Raw genomic sequence first — 11,480 nt, 5'->3', positions numbered from 1 at the left:
CTAGATGTTGATCGCCCTGAATAAAAATCTAATCTAAATCTAAAATCTTTCCAGAAGAGTCCCACCGATTTGGACCAAGGTGAAAATTAAACTTTTGCAATCCACAAATGAACAGATTAGTGCAGGATGTGGCCTGTGATAGTGGCCTTGTATAAATTTTATTTAAAATAAATAATTCATCTGAAACATTATTGGTAGAATGGTTTAGGTAAGAATGTAATAGTTTAAACGCAGGATGTTTTATGTTCCTCTGTTTTACCCCTTGAGTTTTGAGAACAAGGAAACGTTCTCATTGAAGGCCTAATTTTAAAACGATTTCTTATAGGTTATCTTTCTGATTTGATGCGTCTTGAAGTCGAAGATTATCAAACACCTAAAACAATTTTTTAAGGCCCTTGATGATTTGCGCGCAAACAGTCCGGAAAATCGAATCATTTTACTTAATCATTGCAATCCATCATCAATCTATTTTAAATGTAGTCAATTAGAGTGCTACCGATGGGTAGTTTCTCTAGGCGCCTGTAACACTCCAATTTAACTTAGATCAGATTTACTAAATGTATTATAATGTACAGTTGTAAATAGCAATAAATACATATTAGAAAAAATATGTAGTCAATGGAGGATTAAATAAAAAACAATTCATGAAGTTCCACTTCCAGTTACCTACATTTAAAGGAGCATAATGGTATTTTCTCTGGAAATAGGTGAAAAAGAAGGAAATAGCCTCAGTCGATTATTATTTATTGTCTTTATGGATGAAATCCACAAAATATGAAGGAGAAGAACAGCTTGGACTGTTGTCGGTATGTGCAACATGAGGACGGTACAAGTGCAGGCATTTCTATATGCTAACATCGTGCTGGTGACTGACTAAAGAAAAATTGCAACGGGCCATTGTGGAATGGCAAGAGGAACTCGCCCGCAAAGGAATGAGTATTAGCAGCCGCAAGAGCAAGGTTATGACAGTTGTCAGAGATGAGAGGTGGACGTGGGGAATGTTCAAATAGTATGCAATGATGGAGAATATTGGAAACAGTGGATTTCTATACTTACCTTGGATCAATTTTCAATAAATCTGGCAAAATAGACCAAGAAGTGTCCAATAGGATAAATAAAGCAAATAGTATTTACTACCAGATATGCAATACTATTATGGGTAAGAGGATGGTAGGTAAGGACATCAAGCTCCATATCTTTAAAGCAATATATGGCAGTGAATGTTGGGTGACCCAAGACAAGCACAGGATTACGGCTGCTGAAATGTGAATGAAGAATATTGGGCAAAACTAGGAGAGATAGGATAAGGAATGAAAGAATAAGAGAAGAACTTCAGATGGCCTCAGTAAAATCAGTGATTGAACACCGACAGCTCCGATGGTATGGACACTTCTGTAGAATGGGGGAAGAGAGAGTGCAAGAAAATGTATGAAGGTGAAACCGACTGATAGGAGACCACGAGGCAGACCTAGAAGAAGCTATATGGCACATATCCAAGGACTAGGTCTGGAAAGAGGAAAAATGCTGGCTCTGATGAAGATGCTTGCCATGGACCGAGATGTGTGGACCAAGTGGTTAGAGGGTCCTCCATGCTGAAAGGCACTCAAGGGGGATGAGACAGAAGAAGAAGAAAATATAAAGGAAGATTCTTTGAATATTTGGCGTTTGAACCCTGTTATATGAAATTACTAGTGTTATTCAACATAAAACCATGTAGTTTCATTATGATAAAACATAAAAAAGGACGAAATTGGGGCCAACAAGGACTTCTCTTTCTGCCCTCTTTCTTGATTCTGTGTTACAAAGTCCTACCAGAACTCTCCCTTTAATTTTTTTTTTCAGAACAGAGAAGGTGACTCCGTTTTGTCTGGCCAGGTAGGGTCGTCCTAAGGACCCTTTGTTGAGAAGATTAAAATATTCTCTTTAGCGTGAAGTGGCAGTGAGCAGCTCTTATCACCTTGCAATCTGCCAAGAGCTTCTTCGTGAGGGCCCTTCATTGAAGTGGTGAGCTGGCACATTTACTAACTTCGCTGGTTTCACTAGCACAAAGTGGGAACATTCAGTTAGGGCATACAGATACTCGCATAATTAGGATATTACAATATTTCATTGATAAGGTTATAAATATTAATATTAATGTTATTTTATTAATTAGGCAATTAAAGCATGCGTACTTTCATACATTTTGTTTATTCACTTATATATATCTGGTACCATTGACAAATTTCGATTTCGTCAAGATCCTCCAGCAGGTTAGCAAAAAGCTTCTTATGAAAAAAATTAACAACTATTTTTCCCCCTTTGTGGGTTTCATTTATTTATTTCATACAGCTAGATAATTAAGTATCTATATTCTATGAAATCTCTGTAGGACAGTTTGCCTAATCCCTTTGTTACTGATACTATTTATTAAGTTAACTATATCTGGTTTACTATTATAGTATACCATAACTGTTATAAACTTTTGTTTATAGATTTCAAATATTTGTGGTATATAGATGTAACATGTTTTTGCATAGTCTGTTATTTCGGTAAGTTTATTGTCATAATGAATGAAGAAGAAGGATGACAGCACTATTTTGCTTCGGGTACTACCAAAGGTATGGAAGCTTTGTACTTATACTGGAAATTTAAAATAAATTTCGTGCGCTGAATAGAAAATGTCCACTCTCGTTTGAAGTTTTAGGCATTAAGAGACAATTTTGGTTCCGTGTCTCTGTTGGCCTGTAGTCAAATCTATGTAGCGAATAAAACATCTATCACAGTTAATTCGATTTTAATATTTTCAGGGATCGTACAGGATGATGTCTGAATGGTCCCATATCACTTATATTCAATTTCATTCAATAAGCTCGATTACGCACATGTATTGTTTTTTTAAGAAAGGCATTTATTTCTAAGTATGCTACTTTCATAAGAACCAACATTAAGTGAATGTCACAACTTACGCAATCCTCTTTTGATTTTTTTAAAAATCATAATTTATTATTAATATTTTTACAGTTTCAATTATTTTGTTCATCGTACGAACCTAAGTTTATGTCTGAAAACACATAGTGGAGAGCAAGACAGACTAAATAATAATCAATGAAAAATATGTATTCTATGCTTTTTAATTTTGTAATGAATTTCACCTATTTCGTGTGTAATAACTGCCAATAAAAATCACCCTTTCTTGAAGCAACTATAAACTTTTTTATAAATTAAAATTTGAAAATAATTTGTCATCTGATGTATAGAGTTCTTTTTTTTCTTAGACAGAACGGGACATGACAGCCGAGCATATTGGGACATGGTTTCCACAGTGCCCGGTTCGGAATGTTTTGGGTCCTATTTTCAACTCAGGCAGTTAAAATATATCTATCTCTAGCTGTTACCGAGCAATGAATCTGTTTGGGACGGAAGGAGGATAATATAGGTTTCACAAATTCAAAGCAGGACGTTTTTACGCCTCGAGACAAATCCAAGGACAGCGTGATATATTGTCTAGTGTGTGTTTGTACAGCTTAAATTTCGATTTCTGGTTATGTTTCCTATTGGTAGTTTTATATAAGAGATCATATTACGTCTTTTCATACAGTTGAATCATGTTGTTGTAATGTTAAGATAAATAGTCAAGACAAATTAGAATCTTGTCTCTCGATTTTGAAATCGTACAATCTGTTTGTAAAAATGAAAACAATCACCCACTGAGTAAGTATTTGTATTGTTCAAAGTTTTATTTGTGTCGACAGATTAATGACTAGTATGGTACACAAGGAAAATTTGTTTTGCTCGCGAAAACCCTTCCTTTGTGTAAAGTGCAAAACACAATGCGTGAAGTAATAAAAGAAAATTTCGCTGACTTTATTGTTTGATCTTGGAATTATAATTTTCCATCCTCGGACATACTTGAGCCCGTTATATTAAATTATTTGAGAATGCTTACTATTTATTGATAATTTATCTGCATAATTATTACACTATTAAATTATACTTATTACACTAGTTTCATATCCTAAAAGAATACGAAATATATACTTTATTGTATGCTGAATATCATTAATAATACTAGCATGCTTTGAAAATATCATATCCATAAATTGATATAATATTATTTTTCTAAACGACGCACTTTACAATATGTATGTATATAAAGTCCTAAATATTTTGTTAGTTTTAAACTGAAACGCTTAGCTCTCTCTACAGGGATATGTGAATTTCATCCTTTTTTCCCTAGCAACACGTTTTAGCATAATTTTTTCAAAAAAACACTTAAACGAGAAGGGGTTTTAGGCTGGTGGGTTATTTATTAAAACCAGTTTAGAATTCGTTCCAACAACCTTGTCTCACATGAATATTTCATGGGGCGTATTACGAGTTTTCGCTGTTATTGTGAGGTGTTTTATCGTTATATTTTGTTTTTGATATGTTTGTAATTATTAGAATTGTAAACTTGAAATAAATAAAATATTAATCAATCTGATGATGTCCTCTTCGTGGAAGCTCTTAAAATGAAGAAGTTCTTTCGATCTTATTCATTTATGGACGGTAAAAATATTTAGAAATTCAGACGTGATAAAATATGGAAATATTTTTTCCTAGGGGGTTTTCCACCCTCTTAATCACTTTTAACAGCAAATTTTACGTGTAAAAATATATATTTATTTCAATCCTTGGAAACATTTGTATAAAATAAAAATTCTATTCATAACATAGAAGGTTATCATAAAAAAAAAGAAAAAAAATGTTACCATGCCGTAAGGTTTTGTTTGACAGAAATATTTTAAGAAGTTATTCCTTTAAATGTAAATATAAAATATTTTCTTTATTTTTTTCATCTTAATGCTTTTTATAATGGTCTTATTTGTTCAGTTTCCTAGAGTTCTACCTAAGCAAAATTTTCATTAAACTTTTAATTGTCTCTTTCCCTGTCGTGCTACTGAATTTGTCTGTTTACTTAAATTTATAACTTGAACTACAATGAATTTAATAAATATGGTAATATAGATTAATACGATACGAAAAAGTAAGATATAATTTATCTATCATATTTACAAAAACAGCTTCTTTGATTGCATTACATTTAAAAAGAATAAAACCCAACGCTATTTCAGGTCAATAATATTATATATGAGATAGCTAGATATAAAACACAAATATATAAAATTAAAAAAGGGTATGAATGAATTTTATTATCTTTATTATCAACCTATGGAGAAACTTAATGTCCTGCTCCATGAATACCGATGAAATGTAATAAAATAAAGCTTTCAATAGAAAGAAAAAGAAAATAATAAAAATTTATATTATCATTTTTAGTGGACTTGATGCAAAAGAATATCCGTTAATAGTTTTATAAACGCTCCGAGGTACGATATTCATATCATGTTATGAATTATTAATACCACTATTTGATATTACATTTTTTGTTCATACAACATCATGTTCTTTTTTTTTTAGGATTTAATGTTTTGACATAAAATCGGTTATTTATATACAAAATATATGTGGCAAAAATAGATAAATTAAGCAGTATATTGGACATTAATTTTGCTTAGACTGTACCTTCCTCAAATTTTAAGCTATGAAGGCATTAGATCCAAGTCAAAGCTTTAAGATATCTGAAGGGGTTTAGTTAGAGAAAAAGTGATATTGAGAGAAACTAATATATCAAAATATAACGAAATAACTGGTAGAAGAAGGCCGAAAAGAATACAATAATGTTAATTAGGTAAGTAAGAATTTAGATATGGGGAAAAGGTGTTCAATAGGTGTGATACGTGGTACCAAGAAGAAGAAGGTTCGCTGTCTCCTCAGCAGCTCAACCCCAATCCACTTCGTCCTCTTGGCATCTAATTCTCCGGTGGTGCTGTGTTACGTGGATATCATTGTGGCATATGACGTCCCCCCTCTAGTCCTTAAGAATATACAGTCCAGCGATATAACAACTAAACGAATGATACTCCCGTGGACTGAACAACATTTTCGCTTACCTTACTTCTTTAGTTTATTTTTTTTAACTACCACATTTCAGATAAAGGCCCTTCGGATAGAAAACTTGTAACCCTGGACTTCTGGAGCAGCACACATGAAATTAAACCACAGAGCTAACTCACGGCTATAGTGAAACATAAAATAATTATTTGCCACAGCCGGATTCAAACCTTGGTCCTTATGAAGTATCACAAATTATATCTATCGTAGTATCTAGTGATATTTAGGATATCAATTTGTATATTGATTTAATTTCATCTGTGATGCTCCAGAAGTCCAGGGTTACAAGTTTTCTTTGAATTGTTTGTTTATAATATATAATATACTGATATCCTAAATATCACTAGATACTACGATAGATATAATTTGTGATACTTCATAAGGACCCAGGTTTGAATCCGGCTGTGGCAAATAATTATTTTATGTTTCACTGTAGCCGTGAGTCCGCCCTGTGGATTCGGAAGACCACCATCCAGCCTCACAAAGTGGGTACCCTTGATTAGGTAAAAATCTGGTGGTCAAGTGTGATTCAAACCTCCTCCTGGCACAACCTTTGGTCTAGTAACAGTTCTTCCTTACAAAGTACTGCAACCCTGACCCTTCATGGATCAGATTTTTTTTTAGTTACTTATCAAAAATATAATATGCGTTTTAATTACTTTTATTTAACACAGTTTCATAAGTATGATCTGACTCACAGTGAGAAATGTAGTAGAGATTGATGATAATTGTTTCTTTGATATGAACAATTCATTCATTTATGCGATGCTGGACGGTAGTGAATAGTAAGCTAAACTCAGCACATCAGTACGAAATTCCAATAGAAGTCGATATTTATGGATAAACATGAATCGCCGAATGGCTAAATATGTATAACGTTGTATAGTATAACATCACAGAATGAGCTTATTATGCCTCCTGAATTAGCTCCTTAATCTTCGAGGGTCTTCAGCCCAATTACTGCTCAAGTTTCTCTGTTCAATCACAATAACCTCTAGTAATCCTTAGGGACCTAAACCCAACTTAGCGACATCCCCGGATCTTTGGAATAACAAGGAATAGCATAGGGTTTCAATGTTATGTTCATTAAGGCTTTAAACTTTACAATTAAAACGAATGAAGTTTGTTCAAAATTCTAAAACTTCGAATTCGAACCTACTTCATTTGGTTAAGTACTTTGTTTAATAAATAAAAAAAAAATGAATAGTCATTAGGTCTTGGATGTTAATTGTATATACATTAGGGGTATTAAACATTCTAGAATTATGATTTTGTCTTTAAAGTTCAGCTGATATTTCCTCCTCAGTTTGTTTCCTTTAGGTTATTTTTTTATTTCTCCTCATATATTTCTTTCATAATTGAAAGAACCAACGGGAAAAAGAGTTTTTTTTTCATAATTAAAACTAATTATTAATTTATGAGTAATTTTCATGAACAAAAGCTGTCTTGTATTCCTTGATAAAACGATTTTTTTTCTCAAAGATTCTTTTTAAACTTTTTTTTTTCGTTTTAAACCAACTACCTAAATAAGAAATTCCTGATATAGTGTAGTACATACTTGAATTCATTTTGAAATTAATCTCACACCTATTCTTTATTATGAGCCATTTCTGTTCTTATGCTGGCAAAGACTAATCTTATGGAGTATTTTGCTTAAACATTCAGAATAATGGTAATAGTTTCTACCAGTAAATCTCATACATTCATTAAAACAAGCAGACGTGCCTGTATAACTTAAAACATTTTCTATTTTAGTTTATAATTTATTTTTTTATTCGTACTAACTCATTACATTTCCGAGAGTGGTTCGGTCCCCGAGTCCTTGTATAGATAAAATTCTAGCATTATCAACAATGAGCTGTTGGTTAAAATACTTCTAGATTTGTCCTAATTAACAATAAATAATAATGAAGTATCATTGCTTAATCCTACTTAATGATGTTTATCTCTATACCGAAAACATGAAGGGGAATATAACAACAGAGGGATCTTCTTTGATCGAATGGAAAACAACGAAGTCGGGCATGAGATGTTAATGACCCTAAGCCCCCACTCACCACTGTTTAAGGGTCTCGAGACATGAAGCCAAATTCTGGGCCTATGTTGTTCGAATTATGATACACGCATCATGGACCCCCGAAACATGAGAGAGTTAGCCAAGAGTTTGAAACTTATGTAAGATACCACATTGGCCCATGTTGTCTGATGGTGGTTCTTCTACATCTAGTCCTCTTTTCCCGCTCGTCTTTAGCGTTTGTTGGGACTGCCTTCAATTGCCTCAATAGGTTATCCTTGGCTTCATGGTCAGTAATAGAACAGCAGTGTGATCTACAGCAGCATGTTGCGTTCTGTTAATATCTTGAGGATAGTGATCATCAACCATTGGGCCACACTGCCATTTGGGACACCGTGCCTGATGCGAAACCATGATATTAGCCCTTGCTAAGGTGGAATTCTCCCTTCGGACGGAAGAGGTGATTTTTTTAATATCAACTAGATCTTATTCTCATAGAATAATATAAGAGGGCTTAAATGTCGAATTTTCAATAAATCTTTCTCTAAAATACCTTCAATTCTGTTTATTTAAAATAATTAACTATTATAACTTGCTTTGTTAATAGTTGTGAAGGTGGATTGTGTAAATATTGTGTATAAGAGTGTAAATGTGACAACAGATTATATTATTATTTTATTTTTTCATATAAATAGTTTGATTATGTTCATTTTGTTTATCCTTTGGTTTGCATATATTTTAAGAGGGATTTTATGTGCTTTTTTATCATTTATTTATTTTTTTAATTTTAGTATGAATGTGATCATTCACCACTATAACCTATTTCCCACAACTGTGTGGCAGATTGTAGTATCTATCAATAAATAAAAAAATAGTTGTAAAAATATGTAAACATGAAATATGAATTAATTCGATTGTCAACTACAGGAAAAAATTGAGAAAAAGAGATAGCAGGTTACATACTGGGAAATATGTTTGCATCCGAGAGTGTCCAATCTTTTCCGATCGCTAAAGTAATCGATAAAGTTGGTAGTTGTTATTCGTAGCTTGAAAAACCCTAAAATACAAAATTTTATAGCAACAGAAAAATTAAAATTCGAGTACTAATCTTTCCCTCCTCTGCGACACAACCCCTGATGAAGACCTGAAACTCAGGTCGAAACGTCGGCATAAAATAAATAAATATGGTTTTGTTTATTTATGTTGTTCTTTGCTGACCGCACCCCCCGACAAACTTCTTCAAAAATTAAAATTATTTTTTGATATTTTCGGCCTCAATGAAGGTTTTGTGATGAACTCAACTCAACATATTTTCGTCAAAATCGTAATATTTTTCTCTTATTAAATTATCTTAGAGTATGTATATTGACTTTACAAAGAGAGAAGGGTGTAGCTCAAAGTTATACTTCTAAAGTTAAAATTCATTCCTGTTTTGACTCGGGTATCTGTTGGTTTACTCCATTAAAAGGGAGATAGACAGCCATAAGCCGTTCACGACCTCACCACACTGCCTGCCAAAGAGGTATACTCCACTTCTCCCGTTTGGCGAGTCATTTGTGTTTTACGCAGGAACCCGCTTGATTTTCAAAGCTGTTTTTCCGGCTTAGTGTTCCTCTAAAGCAGGATTATGGCATTTGGCTGTTCGAACCAGCCCCCCTCTTCATGAATAATTCCATTAGCTTCTACACTAGACACATGTCCCCAAAATTTTCACTTAAATGTTATAAATAATGTGTGAAATATCTCGCTCCTAAAAAATTCGCGGGAACAATTACTTCTTGACCAGACTGTACGTCGATAAATGTCTAAGTTTATACATAATATTAAATGTCTTCCAATAGGGGACATTTTTTTTATTTAAAGTTAAGGTTCTAATACCGCACCTTTTTCGGCAGCAATTTCTAGCATGTTTACTTCTTACTTATAAATTTATTTACATTTACTTCTTAATTATAAATCGATATTTATTACATCTTTGATGTTTACGACGGATTTGTGAACTTTTTTCGACAATGAAACTCTACTGTCTGATAATCTTCAGTATTAGATATTTAATATTGTAATTAACTCAACAAAATAAAAATATTACAGATATTACAAGATAAAAATATAAGATAATATATGTTTATAGCATTCATTGGGCTCTATAACCAGATGCTATATAAATGAAGCATTTAATAGGTAATCTACCTCTTCATGTTTTAATTTTTTAAAAAAAACTTTTAAATTGGACATTACCTATATTGTGTATATGTATATAGGACGTCGTGACAGTTGTTTAGGGGCGAGGTATAAATCTTTGGAAAATTTATTAAAAGTACATCTCATCTATATATTAAAAATACCTCTATTTTTCCTATATTTCTGTATCTATTAAGGTTCTAATTTTCCCATTGGTTTAACTATGAGGTTTGACATTTAAACCTTCACTTTACTCTTTGGTTATAAATTCGAAGATTCTCCTGAATTTATTGTGTAGACTTGATTAGGCTTTTTCCTATAGTCTCCTTTAAATTGTTTTCAAATAAGAACTTTTTCTTGATCCATTAGTGTTACGTCCTTACACCCATTCCACTATAGGGAAAGATTCCATGTTGCATGGGTGGGTAGTTCATTTTTAAAAGGTTTGTTCAACCTAGTAAAGAAGTAATTGTTCTCTCTTTTTGGAGAAGTGAAAGTAAATAATTATCCAAAATACTATTTCTCAAGTTAAGAAAACCCTTCAGTTCTAAAACTTTTAAAATAAAATTGAAAAGTTATTTTAGCGTATACGAGTGTGTGGGGGGGGGGAAGAGGGTACCTGTTTCCTGAGCTCAAATATAATTAGGCGTATATCTAGAGAGGAGCAGTCATTTTTTAAAAAAATACCTTTTATATTTTTATATAACGTCATAGTGCTCGAAACCCCCAAAACTGAATAACATACTACCGCCTGAGAGATTTATTTGTAAAATTATAATTTGCTTGTATATGGGACGTTATTGCCATTAAATTATGCCGGGTGGAGTTTAAACCAAATTTAGCTTGACTGACTCTTTCTATTACCTAAGATCATTACTTTATTTAGTATTCGAAATTTAATAAAAATTAAAAAAAAAGTTAAACGTTTATAAGAATAACAGTATATGTAAGAGTATAACGTTTACATAAGTCTTTTTCTATAGGCATCAGTCATAAGCTCTTCAAGATAGATTGAAGCAATCACACCATCAGTTCAGTTCATTAATAATTCATTTTAATTTATCGATCTTATGTGGAAGCGGAATATATTGGCCCTAAAAGGATTTTTTAAATTTACTTTTATTTTACATCTCGACAAACGACTAAACTGGAATCCTCACACAAGACTGAAAAGACAGGAAACTGCACGCAGATTCCGACTATTACAGCACTTACTAGACAAACGGTCTAAACTTTCAACTCATTACAAAAGACTGATCTACATGACAATAATAAGGCCCATCTGGACATACGGAGTTGAGCTTTGGGG

At 32.6% G+C, this 11,480-nt stretch overlaps 1 protein-coding gene across 1 annotated transcript in view; it reads right to left on the bottom strand.

Annotated features, from left to right (window-relative positions):
• LOC136796632 (vasorin-like) overlaps positions 1 to 11,480 on the bottom strand; it is a gene marked incomplete at its 3' end in the record, with an annotated part of 267,771 nt that overhangs the window by 6,636 nt on the left and 249,655 nt on the right. The window lies entirely within an intron of this gene.

This window comes from Halyomorpha halys, unplaced genomic scaffold (genome assembly GCF_000696795.3).
Source record: "Halyomorpha halys isolate HHAL.00 unplaced genomic scaffold, Hhal_1.1 Scaffold1055.1, whole genome shotgun sequence".
NCBI lineage: Eukaryota > Metazoa > Arthropoda > Insecta > Hemiptera > Pentatomidae > Halyomorpha > Halyomorpha halys.
The sequence above is the reverse complement of the archived record's forward strand: the minus strand, read 5'-3'. Positions and strand labels throughout refer to the sequence as shown.